Source organism: Ahaetulla prasina, chromosome 5 (genome assembly GCF_028640845.1).
Source record: "Ahaetulla prasina isolate Xishuangbanna chromosome 5, ASM2864084v1, whole genome shotgun sequence".
Classification (NCBI taxonomy): Eukaryota; Metazoa; Chordata; class Lepidosauria; order Squamata; family Colubridae; genus Ahaetulla; species Ahaetulla prasina.
Window position 1 is genome coordinate 39217091 of NC_080543.1, and position 15129 is coordinate 39232219.

Sequence of the window (15129 nt, forward strand, 5' to 3'; positions counted from 1 at the left end):
ATGTGTGTGTCATCACTTGAATAGAAGCAAATAGTGGCTTAGTTGCTATATAGCTAATGCTATATAGCCCTATACATCCCATAAAGAAGTGGATGCTAAAATATCTCTAATTATTTACTGACAACAAATTTGGAGGTCAGCAGTATCACCCTAATGAAAGAATAGAGAGGAAAAAAATAAACGCAGTCAAACATCCTTCAGCCAAAAGAGGACTGGGATTGAAGGATTTAAACCTAAGCATTGTTTTTGTTTTGTTTTGTTTTGTTTATTACTTATTATGATGTGTCCCCCCCCCAAAAAAAATCAGCAAAATAAATTGTTACCTGCTAAACTCTTGCTGAGATAATGGTGCCAACTGCACATATGTCCCCTCTATTGGAATGCTATTAAATTATTACATTCCTGTTCAACATTCCCAATTGTGTGCTATCAAAATAAAGTGACAAATGGTCATACATTGATAGTATAAATCCCTATTTATTAGTGGTTGGACACTAAAGAGTTAAGATGAATAAATCTTTCTTCAGATAAAGTCAGTTTGTCTAAAACATCAAGAAATCCACAGAAGACTCCCTACTCTCCAACGTATTAAAGCAGGTGAAAAACTACCCCTTTGTGTAACATCAGATGTATCATAACCCTAGTGAACCTTGGCCAGTGTAAATACTGAAAACTAACAGAAGTTTGAATCTATCAAATATGATTCTGGCTCCAGTGTAGATTAAGTAGAGCAAAATAAACAAGCTTCTGCTACAAAAGTAAAATATTTTTAATGGTCAAATTATATGGCTGCCTACAATAGGCCTTATGGTTTGTTACTTAAAGAATAGAGCTCAGTGCTGCAATTATCATACATACATATTACTTATCTTTGAAATGAAAATCAATGAAACAAATGGAATAGTATCTCTTAAAATGTAGTGACCCATTGGAGATAAATGTTTAATTCTATATTTTAAGAGATTCTTTTGTTGTTTCTATTTTCATAGTTACCTTATGGTTAGATTAGAGATCCATCTGGTCTCAAATATGTGGCCATTAAGATGTTTCTAGAACATTTCTACTACATATTGAATGAATCATCACCACTTCTTGTGGAAACAGTCAAATTTTTTTTCAATGATATTAGATTTCCTTAACCTGTAAGAAAAATATCATACAACTATCTCAATTTGGCAAACTCCAGTTGATTTTTCTCCTCAATGGTCCCCAGCCAAAATGGTAAAAGATTCCTACCTGGAGAAAGCTGTTTTATTATTATGAGAAACAGAGGACAGAAAATCTTTTTTCCACAGTCACCTTTTATTCATGTGACATAGAACACAGTTGCCCTGATCAACTTATTGTATCTGGAGTATTAATTAAGTATATTAGCAATAGAACTGAACTATTTAAAAGAACAGATAAATGTATAGGTCTGGATCATTAATACTACTCGATGTATTTTGTTGCCTGACATGCTCTACATAAGTCTGTCTCTTTCTTGTCCCAATGGGAAACTAATGGTTTAACTGTTTAATTAATAAATTGTTTAAAGAGACAGTTGGATCTCTTGGTTAAGGGACCTGGCTAGAAACTAGGAAAGACAGCTGGGTGACTTTGGGGCAATCGTTCTCTCTCACCCTAACTCACCTTAGAGGGTTAATATCATGGGAAAACAGAGGGAGGAAAGCATATTAGCTCCAGTTAAGTGAGTTATAAAAATAATGAAATGAACATTTAAATCAGTAAATAAAAACTACCAATAATCAGATTCTTCCCTGTGTCTTTTTATGCAGAGAAAAAAAAATCCGGTAACCCATAATAGTGGGAAAAAAGCAGAACAGAATGACTTTGTCTTTTGATTTTCACATAAGCTGAGTATTTATTATAATGTATATTGAAGTTAGGTAAACTTGTGAGAATTGGGAGCCTGGTAGCTCTTTCAGGAAAACTTCACAAAAAGCCACCCAATTTCCTAATTAATAGCCCATTAAAACCACAAGTATCTTGGCTTACTTTTTACCTCCCAAAACTAAAGCATACCACATAAATTTAAAGTCTATTAAAGATCATTAAACAGTATGAATGGTCCAAAGACATCTCAGATTCATTAAGATTCATTGAGAGAAGTTTGTAAGAGAGAAAACCTGGCCTCCCTTTGCTGATTCAAGTGGAATTTAGCAATAAGAGAAGAGCCAACACAAGGAGTTCAATGATGGAATCAAATTAAAATCCCCAGACCAAACTGAGCATCATCCAGAGCCATTTACTATAAAGTCAAAACAGGACTGCGAGCCAGTGAGAGGCCTCTGGGAAAGGAAACTTTATTAGCAAATCTGGGTAAAATAACTATCAACACACACTGAGCCATGTTGGTGGCTTTAAGAGAGACATGGAGAAAAAAAATCAGATTACTAAATTAGGTCTAAGTAGAGTAAATCATAGTCCTATTGTAATTAATAAGTATTTCATTTAAGAATACATCTGGTTCAGATATAATGGGAAAAAAACTCCAATGACTTACCATTATGGATGTGGTTTTGCATGTCACAGTTCAGAAACCTCAATCGAAAAGATTCACTAGTTAGATATTTGGAAATCATCAGAGAAGGAGAAGGTGGCTGCAGTGGCACTTCAAACCTCATCTCACTGCCTCTTTCCTCCTTCCCCCACAAACTCTTTTGGCCTCTATTGCTTCAGCTGAACTTTACAGCCTTCTTGGACCTGCTGATAAGGCATTCCAAACATCTTGCTCCACCCATTATGCAGCTGTGGACTATTTCAAACCTGGTTGCTAGCCTGAAGTGGAGCTGGGCATGACTGATATCAGCCTTATAGATACACCACATGAAAATATGACCAGGTGAGCAACTATCACCATTATACCCCTGGAACTTAGGAAATACCCTTTCTGAACTTCTTGCATTATCCACCCATTATGCAGCTGTGGACTATACACACACCTATTGGACTTTTCCCTAGGAAGCACTTCTTCACTCTGTCTCCCAAGGTCATTCCCACAAACCATGAAACTCTGCTTCAGCTGGCTTGCCCTTTCCCTAAGTCAATCCTGAAGTAACAATGACTTCAGAAGATTACCCTAAGGTAATTACTCCTAAGGAGCCAGGAGAAGCAGAGATCAAATGAATATCTAGTTGGGAATACCGTTAACAGCATCCCATCATAGTGCAGAACTGATTCCATATAAGAAGGTAAGAAATGATTCCTATTGCTACAATGTACTCTGCCCAGATGAAGTGTTTTGGCCAAAATGGGCAACTTTGTCAGCACAATGAGAATGGGTCCTTGAGTGGCGCAGGCTGCTAAACAGCCTGTTATTAACAACAGCTGCCTGCAATTACTGCAGGTTCAAGTCCCACCAGGCCCAAGGTTGACTCAGCCTTCCATCCTTTATAAGGTAGGTAAAATGAGGACCCAGATTGTTGGGGGCAATAAGTTGACTTTGTATATAATATACAAATAGGATGAAGACTATTGCTTAACACATTGTAAGCCGCCCTGAGTCTTCGGAGAAGGGCGGGGTATAAATGTAAATAAATTAAAAAAAAAACAATACTATGTTAAACAATTACAGTAACCAAACATAAAATTTACCTGCTGCCCTTTTTACTAAAAGGTTATTGGCCACCCTACATAGTGCTGTCAAATGGCAGTCTGATGAATAATAAGGAAAGAGAAATGAGATGTAACCTACAACATCAACAACCGAACAAATTTTAAAATCTGTTCTAAAACCAAGTGAGCAATGAACTGATATATAATGAATACATCTGCACTGTTTTTGCCATCTTTGTCATTTACTAGCAACAGTTGGAAGATGCCAGGCAATTTGGAAAATTCTAATCCTAATGCTTTAAAATGCCAGAATTGCCAAATTTGTCCCGGCTCATGAAAGAATGAGACAAAAGAGATAAATAAGGGGAAATAATTATTTCTTTATCCTTTATTGATGTCTACATATGCTTGGTGTTGGTGAATGAAGTGAAAGGATGATTTCTCTGTGTCAAATGTAAATCTAAGATGGAAAACAATTCTATTCAAAAACTTACTGACTGAAGCTGGTGACTGAATCCCCATTACAAAGTCAAGTTCAGTGTAATTGCTACTCAGTATTAAAGTTTGTTGGGACAGTTTTTGAGTTATGGTTATTTTTTTTCTTAAGAAATACTGTCATTTTGTTTTAGGGCAGTACCTTCAATGTGAAAGAATTTTCAATTTGCATTTAGAGACCACTGAAATGCATTTTGCCTTTTATTAATCATACCATTGGTAACTATACTGTAATAAATGCAGGATATGAGTGCCAAATTGATAGTTTGTCCATGTAATAACCAGGAATCAAATCTGGCTCAAGGCAGTAAATGATCTTATTGATGAAATCTAAAACCACATTTCCACCCATTTTAAAATACATTTTGGCATCTAAAAGATATAATTTATTGAAAAGATTTCTGGTACATACAAAAAGAAGTACTGATCTGCTTTGCTATAATAATACTTGAAGCTAATCTAACTGCAACATGATTTCCATGTTTAGCTGGTCCTGTCTAATAGATTATATATCTATAGGAGCTTCCAATTCCAGTTCTAACAGTATAAAAATGATACATAGATAGCAAATATTTATATAGTTACATTTAATTTGCCCTTCAGCTAAGAAATGGAAAATAGATGAACTGATAAACGGCAGTTCTTTTCTATTTCTGAATGTTTGTTAAGAACATGCAAGCTGAGAGGAACTTTCAAAAAGATTCACTCTACCACTCCATTACTGATCAATTGTGTAGTAACTGGAGCCTTGAGATTGTTACAATGATTATGTAGAAAAGAAACTGCAGCTATTCTTTATTTTAAAAATGAACAAGTTGCAAATCCTAATAGCTGGAAAATATTAGTGCAATAGGCAGCCCTCAGATTCTCTATAATTTTCACCGATTCTATTTTAGCTCAGTCAAAGCTGATGTCCTCTTTTTTTAAGAAATAAATGAAAAGCTATCTGATTGAGAAAAGCTAATTCCAAAGTATATCTATGCCAGGATTTACAGTCATTTTTTGGAATTTGAAAGATGGCTCAACTGTTTCAAAGGGAGAGCAAATAATACCCTAAAATAGCTTCCAAGTTATGCTTAGCAAAATATTGAAACTTTCTAATTTAGGGAGTTATTAAATACAAATGTTCTTTTGTTTTTCTTATCATTACTTCTGACACCATTGCAATCAATAAACCAGTGGGATAGAAATTATTTGGGACTTATTTTATCAGTGGCTAGCTGACAAAAACAGGAGCTAGAAACAGAGGAATTTATGAAAGGATTAATGATATAAGGAAGATATGTTAACTTGGTTAAACAAATAGTAGGATTATTACTGTTATTAATATTAATATAGTTGATATTAATGTAATGAATATTGTTGTAAACACTGATTATTATTTCCAAAAATGATTTGTACCCAGACAACACACTGTTCAATTGAAATTGAAATTTTTGTACGCTATAAAATAAAATAAAAACTTATTACAATAAAAAAATAAAAAAAATAAACCATCATGAGTGACAAGATTTAGTAGTCTAGAAATGCAAAAAACAAATACTTAAATATATTTTAAAATTGAAAATAATGTACATAAAATAAAAATACAATGTTAAGTTAAAATGAACTGAGAAACTAAAGGCTATTCGATTAATAATTAATGAAAAGAATGAGAAAATGAACTAATATTGGTTGAGGAAAAACCTACAAAAACTATTTATGTGACATTTTTAAACTATTTAATATTTACCTAATGCTACCGTGTGAACAGATATTTACTGAAGGTCCCTGGGGCAACAGGTTTCATTGTAACTGTCATCTATGTAACTTTATTAATTCAAGATCTCAGAAGGATGACTTCCAATGAAAGGATTGGTGTACTATGCTCTTATATGATAATCCCAGACAATCTCTTGGAAGTCATAATCCTCTGGATCACTAAATGGTTCTATTTTATTTTGTAGTTGATCAGTTGTACTTATAAAACGGGGTAGTGATAGTATAGAAACATTTAAATCTTCCACAAAGAGAAACAAACGACATTTTCTAAAACAATTACTTGTTTAGTGATTTAACTATGGAAGAAAAAAATAGTCAGAATTCATCTAAGACAATTTGCTTCCTGAAAAAAGAAGAAACTACTACACACTTTTAAGATAGTAGAAGAGGATACATTATACAGACCTGTTTCTTTTAAAGGTACAGACTTAACTGGTTTGGTGTGACATTTATTAAAGAAAATGCATTTTTTGACAAACAGGATTATTTGTATGAGGAAAAAGCCTGTCCTACTTTAAATGAGATTTGAGTAACATTTGCTAGAAGCTAAAAGAAAAAATGCATTGTTTAAATATACTTCCAAGGTATGATAGTACAGGAGAAACTAATTCAATACAAGCCCCGCTTATGAATCAGAGGTGGGTTTCAGCAGGTTCTGACCAGTTCTGGAGAACCAGTAGTGGAAATTTTGAGTAATTCGGAGACCCGGTAAATACCACCTCTGACTGCCCCTCCCCCATCTGATCAGGACAAAATGGAAATTTTGCAGTAACCTTCCCCTGGATTGGGGAGGGAATGGAGATATTACAGTATTCTTCCCCTGGAGTGGGGTGGGAATGGATATTTTACAGTAACCTTCCCCTGCCATACCCACCAAGCCATGCCTATCAAGCCATACCACGCCCACCAAGCCACCCACAGAACCGGTAGTTAAATTTTTTTGAAACCCACCACTGTTATGAATGGATGAGATAACCAATGTGTTACATGATTGTTTGATCCCAGCTCAAAACTCAGATTCTGAAGAAGCTGCTTCACTTGAATCTGTGGAATTTCAGCAACAGAAAACACCAAACTAAGATTCAAATGAGGCTTATCAAACACAGGGATCACTTAGACAGCTAGAGCAATTGGATGAGAATGATGTAAGGTCTCCCAGCCCCTGTATCTGGAGAGTAAAATCATAGAGCAGAGATGAGACATGATGCTTCTCACCAAACAAGGGAGTAAATGTCTGATGACAGCTGGCTGCAGCTTGATCTAAGAAGCAAGTCTGACTCATGCTCCCTTGCTGAAATCAACATCTGGTCTCTAGTTCTTATATGATGTGCAACTGAATCCTGTTGAGCTTAGACCTCTGAACTGTTGACAAACCTGACTTGGCTTTTGGAACCATGGACTGTATTTGGACTATTTTTCTAATTGAAGTTTTCAGCCTACACCCAATGAGTAAGCTTTTCTATTTCATTCAGTCCATTAGTTTTTAAAATAAGTATCTTGATGGAACTTACAAATATTATTTAATAAACTGATCAGACAACAGAGGGTTTCTTCCATCTTCATTTTTATATGGTAAAATAATATAAATATTCTATTCTATATATATTTTCAGTCTGTGCTAGCTGTGAACAAAACTACTAATTACTAAACTACTAACATGTGTCCATGGTATTCAATTTTAAGAGCTCGGTGGGCTAGTATCACTAGGTTAACAGTTTCAATTTGCATAACAGGGGATCAATGTGGTAAATCTTCCTATGCCACTTTATTTTATGTAGATAGATATGCAATAAATATGCAATAAACAGACCTGAAAATTTCTTATTTTAATCTTCACCTAGTCAGATACAATATTGCACAATGTTATACAATCATTATATTTGAAGGCCTGTGTCAGTTGTCTCCATGATTTCTCTGAGCTCCTCCCCAACCTCCACAAAAAGCATTATGCTTTCCTTTGGCTCATGGAGTCCATTTAACAGTGACGAACAGGACAAATTTTAGGGTGTCCTTAGCTTTCGTACACTTCTCCTCAAAACATAATCTTTGCCTTATTATACTTAACCTTTAAATTTTGGAAATTAGTACCAATTTTGGAAATTAGTTAAATGTAGTAACATATATTGTAATTATACATTTTTAAGATAATAAAACATCCAATACAGTGGTTTTGTTTGTTTTCTTAGATTCTCTACATTTTTTTAAATGTAGGCTTTCATTGAGGAAAAGTCATTTCCTCTATTTACTTCTTTGCAATTTACAAATGTATTTGAACCTTAGTTTGACCATAAGATGAACTACAGCCTGTTCCAACCTAAGTCAATGGTGCTGTTTCCTGTGCAATGACTATCAATCTTAATCCAGCAGGGAAAGCAGTTGCATTAAATGTACATCAACTTTTACTAGTTCTTGAAATTCACTACAGTGACCGTAACCACAGGGAAACTATATAGTATTGGAATAAGCATAAAAGTGTGAGTCATTTGCAAGAAAGGAACAAAAATGCATTTATTTCATGACAAAAACAACTATTACTTTTTTTGTATAGAGAATTCATTTTTTATAAATAACTTATTATACAAATATTTTAGAGGTATATTGCTGGCCATAATTTCCATTAAAATTTTCACAAAGGTTTATTGCACGTACTTAATTACAACGGTGAATTACTTTTCTGATACGTTACAGGATACTTAAAATGTTGGACTAAAATTCCATGGAATTCACAATCAATGAAAGTGGGAACCAATTTTGCAGAGTAATGTGAAGATTTCTTTTGTTCACTGCTGTTTTGATTCCTATAGTCCCCTGTTATTCACTGTGTGGCCTGCAAACAATAAAATATCCTTAATGGCACATTAGTGAATAGCTATGATGTAAAATGCACTGTAATCTTAAACACAATCCCAGAAGGACTACCATAATGGAATAATGTTACTTAAGAGTAAATACATATAAATTCTAGAATTTATGTAGAACTATATAACAAATAAATCTAATTTTTATTTCACATTTGTATGCTATTATTGTGTATCAGGAATCCTTGGCAGAAGATTTGAGTGATGGTTTATTTTACTCTAATAGTGGGTGTATCTGATAGCCTAGCAACTACTGGTACATTGAAAAATGTATCTAAAATATATTCTTTTGCAATTGCTTTTGAAAGGAAACTCATCTCTTTCCAGTCTGAGGAAACAGAAGAAGCTGACTGTATAAGTTCAAGTAATGGTCAGGTGGAAAAGCACTTAAATAAGAAACCAAAGGCAGAACTGTTTAAAAGTTACATACATACTGTTCACCAATGTCTACTACTTGAAGAGCCTCTGAAAGCTTCTAGACAGGATCCTTAAAATTCTGAATTTAAAAACGTAGATTAGTTTCTGAAACACTATCTGTTTCCCAGGCCTTGTGGGATCATTACCCAGCACCTGAAGACCTTAAGAGATTAGAGCTTAAATTGAATCCTAGCTGGATGTAGTTGTTAGCAAGTAAATGATCTGACTCAATTTCTTTGCTGAATTTAGCTTTGAAGAGAGTCCCATTCCCTCTGAAGGAGCAGTTCTATACTTTGGAGTTCTTCTGGACTAAGAACACCAACAGAGCAGCAACAGGCGGATGTAGTCAGATGAGGTCTTTCTTGACTGGAAGAATTTATGTCAGGGTTTAGTACCCTCATCATCATATAATCTGGGAATGCCTTTGGCATTCTTTGACTCAGAACTGCAATTAATCCAAAATGCCATGAACTAACTGCTATTAGAAGCAAGGTTTAGTAGTACAATAGTGATGATTTGATCACTCCATTATTATGTGGATAAAATTCAGGTCCAATTTAAAAGAGATGATTTAATCCTGGTGCTCCAGGGATAACCAGATAAACTGCACTATTTGAGTATCCTTGAATGCTGGGTATCCTTACCCTATATAAAGTAAAGAGATTTTTTCAATGATAGAGCTATCTTTTAAAAAATGTTTCTAAATGAAGAAAGACTTGGTCCATGCAAATTGAAAATATGGAGAGGGCTACTCTAAAGAAGAGGGATAGCTACAGAAAAGGCACATCTTTGAAATTCCAAGAGATGACATGCTTTTGAGAATGGAAGCTAGAGCATGCCAGCCCTATTAGATGTAATAAGATGGGCAGACACAATTGGAGTAGTATTGAGGCACCATATGAAGTCTGTGGGCTTCCCATCTTCGTATTCTTTCAGTTAATGTTAATAAGCTAATCTTCCCATCAACTTTTGGCACAAATGATAATGTCTGGCAGCCTCAAAAAGATTATGTTATGTATCCATTATCTTATGCTTTTTTGGAGTGTGTATGAATTGGGGATTTAATTTATTTGATCGCAATGCCTACAGTTTGTGGAAGAGAGCAGTAACAGGAAGAAAAGTAAAAATGGCACTTTATGAGAAAGAGTGAGAGACAGAGAGAGAGAGAGAGACAGATATTATTTCACCTTACTACAGATTTCTCCTGCAGATGGTCATTATCACACATAGATGAAAAGAAATAGTGCTCTTGTCCTACCCTGTAATTGTCAGGTATAGCTTCAGTTGAAACATAGACAATTGGACTAATATGAATAAATTATACTAGAAGACACCTTGAAAATGATAGGCAATCCTGTTCCTTGTTTAACTATACTGTATTTGAAAATGTACTACTTATAAGATTAGCAATGTGTTAATGGATTTTTCATGACATACTTATATCAGGTACAGGAGAATAATTTCTTCTTAATTTATTTTTAAATACAACAAGGTAAAACCTATGAAGTATAATAATTACTGTAATCACGTTAGAATTAAATTTAGATCATCAAAGAACAAAGATTTTAAGAAGAGAAGCTATACTCTTCCTTTTTATGTGTAGCATGGCAAGCAAATGGGCTGCATATCATTCTAATTTACAGCATTCGCTGCCATATATCATAAAAGATGATGGCCGTGAAAGTCCTCATGGATCACCTAAACCAATTTTAGGTTGAACATAATCTGCAAGTGACAGTGTTTTAGGAGAAGAGAGGCTTTTAAAGTAATCTGGGAAATATGTATGTAGCTGGGCTTCATAATGACTAGGAAAATAGCAGTAGAAGTGTATCCATGAATGAATGCAATCTCAGAAGTGCTGAATATTATCAAGTCTGTAACAAACAGGATGGATACCTTGCTTGAACAATGGAAAGGAGACATGAAAATGAAATTTAATAAAGTCAATACTTGTACGGAACTCTAAGGTCTATTGCTCAGTATGTAACCTTGATTATATGTGAGAAGAAGCTTTGATTACTGATTCAGGACATGGTTTGTATGTATATTACTTCCTGAGTAAAGTTCCAGTTAAAGGCCATAAAATCTCTCATGGGATTTGTTACTATTTTTATTTACTGTGCATTTTATTGGCATTTGGGCTTTGCGGAAATATAGAAATCAGATCAGAAGAATTAATTCACAAATTAAAGCAATCAATATTGCAATAGATTGAATTTGGTGCTTAATATTAGGTTCTTTTTTTTCCAGTAACAGACCATATTTAAAACAAAGAATTATTATTTCATTATGTGAGGTAAATGTTAGGGCATGAGCTTCAATACGTAAGTGGAAGAATGAAAAAAATGATTTAAATGTTTACATAATTAATACAACACATTATTACCCATCATTTAAGCTAGGTAATGTGGTGTAATGGTTAAGGGATGTGAATCGGAATAAGGAGACTTAGATTCTAGTTCTTTCCTAGCAACAGCAACCTATGGGTGACATTAAGCCAGGTAGTTGCTGCTTCCCAGGTCTCACAGCATTAGGCATTGTGATCAGCCAGCTAAAAAGAAAATCCTTTGTTGTATTATGCATTGATAAGCTTCACTGTAAGAACTAAGTAAGTGCAGTGTAAAACAAGCAGACTTTGCAATTATGCAGGACAAATGCTAAGAAAAATGGTAGCGACAACATCATTACTGCAGATTTACCGTATTTAATAAATATCCCCTTCTATCATCTTAAATTTTTTGTAAAACTAACAACTTTTTGAATATGCTGCAATTCAAGGAATTGAAGGTTCCAGAAAATTCTACTTCTTCTCTGGACTCCCATTCTGATTGTGGGACATCCTGCAGCATCCCCAATTCATACAATTAATTTCCAGAAAACTACCAGAGCAATGGTGTTCTCTGGAATATTCTGTTTTTTGAATGGTATACAAAACCATATTTGGTACTGTAATTTTAGATTCCGCATTTCTGGAACAAATGGACCTACTAGTCTGAGTGTAAAAGAGATATATACTAATAGGTATGTGTATGTGGGTATGTGTACCTTTTATCTCCCTGCATAGTTACTTTAAAATTTCTAAATCTGCATATGTGACCAATCTGCTTTAGGAAGCATATTAGAGTGCTGACCCATTCTGTTTCTAATGGCAGTCAATCAAAATATTTCAAGGTACAATTTTGTAGTAAAATGTTAATTTCCTGTTTCACAGAACTACTTGCCTAGACTGAGTGCTATGGATCAATTTTCATGAGGGCTGATTACTTCATCCAACCAACAAACCTCAAGTTGGTTATTGGCATTCTAGCAGATCAATAAGTCAGGCACTTCATGAAAATAGATTATGTGGCAGGCCTGTGCAATGAAGACAGTCATTCAATGAAGAAGCCTCTTTCAGGTCTAGTGCAGCCTTTAGTAAAGTTGACTCAAATTAAAATCTTACCTTTTTAATCCAATTTTAGCTTGCAGGGTAGGGAGAATAATTTTGCCCAGTGGGAAGCTAAAACATGTAAGGTAACAACTTTCAAATTTTAGAAAATATTTCCTCTATGAACTTTCAAAAGATTTTGGTTTTTTCTCATGCACCAAGAGATTTAATAATTTTTAAAAGATCCATATTTAAAGTTCAGCTTAATTTAGAAGTTCATTCTTAGCTTACGTAAGAGATATTGAATACAGATACAATGCATTATTTTCATGACATTCCAATTACGATAAGTGTCTGGTAAGAATAGAAATCTTCAGCAATATGCCTTCAGCTGGTAATTCTTTTGACTTTAGATAGAGTAATACGGTACTGAGATCCATTTTAGTAGTAATAGTTAAGGCATCAGCTAGAAAGCAGGATATTATGAGTTCTAGTCCTGCCTTACACACAAAATCAGAAGGCTGGCAATGACAAACCACTTCCATAAATCTACCAAGAAAACTGTATGGACTAGCTGCTAAGAATCAACACTGACTTGAAGGCAACAGACAGACATAGTGATATTAGATATTACTAACTTTTCCAATTTGATTTTTCCAATTTAATTCTAATTCTATTTATTGGATCTATTTTATTGGCATAATTTGATAGATAAACATTAACTTGAAAGTGACAGCAGTTGCTGAGCATTAGCCTTTCCATTCCCTAAAATACTGTGGTAAAGTGATTAAGATGTTTGAGTAGGCCTGGGTACATCCAAATTCAAGTTCATTATCAGCCATTGAAGTCCATTAGTGACTTTGAACTAGTCAATTTTTTCCAAATTCATTCCATAAGGTTAGTTTTATGGGGATTCAAATTGGAGAACAAAATGTTACATACGGTATATTACCTTAGCACGTGAGGTAAGGCAGAATATTAAGTCTAATAAATAGGACCAACAACAATAACATTACTATTCAAATAACCTACCGTATTTTTTGGCTATAAGATGCACTGGAGTATAAGATGCACCTTACTTTTTGGGAAAGAAAATAAGGCAAAAGCTGATTGGTGAGTGGATCGACCTTCCTGAATATCCCCAATCAGCTGTTCCCAGAGGTGAATTTTAGCAACATGTTCGTTGGTTGTGATCTCTGAGACTACCTTTTTTTTCAGCCTCTGAAACTTCCGTTTCAGAGGCTTTTTTTCTGAAGCTGTTTCAGAGGTTTTTTTTTCTGAAGCTTGGTTTCGAAGGCTTTTTTTCTGAAGCTTCATTTCAGAGACTTTTTTCAGCCTCTGAAACCTCTGTTTGAGAGGCTGGGCAGGATACATTCAAAGTTAAGATGCAACCAGATTTTCACCCTCCTTTTGGGGGGGAAAAGGTGCATTTTATACTCCAAAAAATAAGGTATGTTGGTATTAAGGGACAAAAAGAAGAAACATTCCAAAATCATACAGTGATTGCTAACTAAAATAAAATGTTCCTATGATCTTCTTTAATTTTTGTTAGGTGTAGTGGAAATGCAACCAGGAAGACACATTGCAAAATATAAAGTTGCAAGCAGGAAGAGACATATTGCAAAATATATAGCAAAGGGTTTACAATTTTTTTTCCTATTAGCTTTTTGGCAAGAGATTGGTAAGCTATTGAAATATGTTGTTAAGGGCACACAATTGAAGAACAAAAGAAAGAAAGAAAAAGATCTCAATTCCTGAGATCTTTGATCCACAGGAAAAAAATGACTAAACTGAATATATAGAAATAATAATAATAAAATTTACTCTTGCTATTTCTACATTAAACATGGAAATGGAAATACTGTCCTTTCTTTTTCTTGGCTCTATATTTTAGGTGGTTAATTATCCAGGTTTAGGGAATTATAGCATTGTTTGAAATAGGTATAAATAAGCTGTGCAAACAAACTATGTATCCTCTTTCTGTTTTCATATGTCTCTACACCAGTGATGGCTAACCTTTTCCGGACTGAGTGCCCAAAAAGTGTGCATCCAAACCCCAAAAATGCAAAACATGTGGCCTCCACGCATGTGTTCCCTCATGCGTGCGCACCCACTGCATGTGCCGTGCCCTCCTGTGCACAGCCCCATGCATATGTATGCACCCCCACGCACGTGCCCCCCATGCATGCACATGCAGTCCCCCCGAAGGCAGAGACCCGAAGACCAGCTGGCTGGTGGGAGACATGCGCATATGCACAGTGGAACTGAACTGGGGCAATGGCTCACGTGACATCAGAGAAGGTGCTATGTGCCATCTTTGGCACACGTGCCATAGGTTCGCCATCATGGTTCTATACTATCCTTGAAAGCTATTTCCCCCCATTATTATTATCTGTGAATATTTCCATTTCAATGGTAGTATATGCTAAATTGCTATCAAATTTTCCTTCCTTCCTTCTGTCCTGCTTTCCTATCATCCTTCCATCCTATTATAAGCTTTAATAATTTTGTTGTGTTTCCAATATAGAGTAAAAATGCAGGCAAGTGAATCCTAAATGCAAATCTGAAAGGTGGAAAGCCTTAAGAACAGCACACAGTTGTTAAATAAAGAATCAAACTGTTATCGTGTCAAAATCCCTCCCAAAGCAGGCTGGCTTATTCAGTGCTTCAGAA

The 15129-nt window shown here is 34.8% G+C and overlaps 1 long non-coding RNA gene across 1 annotated transcript in view; it reads right to left on the reverse strand.

Annotated features, from left to right (window-relative positions):
- LOC131200091 (uncharacterized) overlaps positions 1–2643 on the reverse strand; it is a 204475-nt gene extending 201832 nt beyond the window's left edge. Inside the window, exon 1 of the long non-coding RNA XR_009155497.1 lies at positions 2507–2643. This is a non-coding gene — a long non-coding RNA (uncharacterized LOC131200091). The remainder of the gene's footprint in view (positions 1–2506) is intronic.
- Positions 2644–15129: the final 12486 nt, after the last annotated feature.